General features: G+C 44.7%; 1 pseudogene; it reads right to left on the bottom strand.

Moving 5' to 3' along the window:
- Window positions 1-314: 314 nt before the first annotated feature.
- LOC129013257 (immunoglobulin heavy variable 3-23-like) lies at window positions 315-943 on the bottom strand (annotated as a pseudogene).
- Window positions 944-2,056: the final 1,113 nt, after the last annotated feature.

Here is a 2,056-nt window from a genome sequence, read left to right on the forward strand (position 1 = left end):
AGTTCTAGTCAGGGACTCTCCCTAAGGTTTCTGTCCTGGGTCTGACTGGAGAAGACTCAACAGGCACCGCTGAGTTTCCTCAGGACTCTAATGCTGGTGACCACAGTTGAGGACTTTTCATCTCTGTAAGCGTCAATCTGCATTTGGTGCATGTGAGAATAGGTCCTCATATTAAAATTATATTTTAAAAAATATGTAGAGATGACATTAGGAAGCACAGAATTCTAAACTTAGATTCACTAGAGAAACCGTGAGGAGAAAATGAAGTTCCACCTCCTGACAGGAAATCAGCCTCCATCTGCACCTGCCTCGGGCTAACTCTGATCAGTGGCTCCTGAGCGCCCCCTGCAGCTGATTTCCTCTGAAAGTTTCTGCAGGGAGGTTTGTGTCTGGGCTCACCCTGACTTCCCCTCACTGTGTCTCTCACACAGTAATACACAGCCATGTCCTCGGCTCTCAGGCTGTTCATTTGCAGATACAGCGTGTTCTTGGCGTTGTCTCTGGAGATGGTGAATCGGCCCTTCACGGAGTCTGGGTAGTATGTGCTACTACCGCTACCACTAATAGCTGAGACCCACTCCAGCCCCTTCCCTGGAGCCTGGCGGACCCAGCTCATCGAGTAGCTACTGAAGGTGAATCCAGAAGCTGCACAGGAGAGCCTCAGGGACCCCCCAGGCTGTACCAAGCCTCCCCCAGACTCCACCAGCTGCACCTCACACTGGACACCTGCAAACAAAAAGAAACCCTGGTCAGAAACTTCCACACGTATCCACTGTTTATCTCACTCTTATCCACTCACACTCAATTTCAATAGTTCTCAATGAATTACCTTTTAAAATAGCAACAAGAAAAACCCAGCTCAGCCCAAACTCCATGGTGAGTCCTCTGTGTCCAGTCCTGATCACCAAATGAAAACACCTGAAAATCCCAGGGCTGGGGCTCCTCTCCCAGAGCTGCAGGGTCAGGGCTGGGCTGGTTTTCATCAGCTGAGGGAGTGCTCTATTTGCATATCTCCTACTATATAGCAAGCTCTCGAGTGAGAGGCCTGAGGAGAGAGTGGGGCTCAGAGCATGTCAGAGTGTCCTCGGGGAGATTTGTGATATCGATAGCATTTGGAAATTGTGGTTTCTTATTGAAAGTGTGTTCTGTGATAAAATATTAAAACCTATAAAACTTATAATTTTGTAATTTCTATTTTAAAAAGGTTGTATTGAGGTACAATCAATCTACATAAACTGTGTATATTTAAAGTTAGCACCAATCATCTTTTATTTTTACATATGCAGAGGAAACATGGTATATAGTATCAATGTCATTTCCACGTTACAGATGAAAAATTACAAGCAGAAGCACAGATGGGTTGTACAATATCCCCAGTGCTCACATTTGGTCAGAGTGAGCCTGGTTATCTGGGCCTGTGCTTCTCACCACTGGACCTGACTTCTCCCTGAATCAAGCCCAGCACACAGGAGTTGCAGCTAGTGAGGTTTGCAGAAACTTTTCTCTGTAACGAGGACATGGTGTGATGTGTATGCACTGTTGTGATTACCTAACAATTGTAAAGAAAAGCATGCTTCCTACAGTTTTATTTTCTTGGCTGTCATGCATTTTCTCATGTTAGCATCTATCTTTCCATCAATCTTTATTGAACAAATTATCTGTCCACTTATTTGCAATACTCTTATTGAGGCATGATTGCTATATAATAAATATTGCTTAATTAAAGTGTGCATTTTAATAAGCACTGAAGACAAGCATGGTCTTACATACCAGTAGTCCCAGCTACGCATGGCAGAGGGAGGAGGGTTGGTGGAGACACAGGGTCTGCGGCTGCAGAGAGCTATGATCTCACCACTGAGCTCCAGCCTGGATGACAAAGCAAGACCATGTCTCCAAAGGAAAAAATGCAGTTTCACATGTGCTCACCTGTGCATCCAAAATAGCAATCAAGATAACGATGAATTACACTTCAAAGTTTCCCAGGTTTCCTCTAATTCCTGCCTCCCAGTCATTTTCCTCTCACCATACTGAGTCAATCTCTCATGTTTGTTACTTC

The sequence above is a fragment of the Pongo pygmaeus genome, chromosome 15 (genome assembly GCF_028885625.2).
Source record: "Pongo pygmaeus isolate AG05252 chromosome 15, NHGRI_mPonPyg2-v2.0_pri, whole genome shotgun sequence".
In the NCBI taxonomy this organism is placed as follows: Eukaryota; Metazoa; Chordata; class Mammalia; order Primates; family Hominidae; genus Pongo; species Pongo pygmaeus.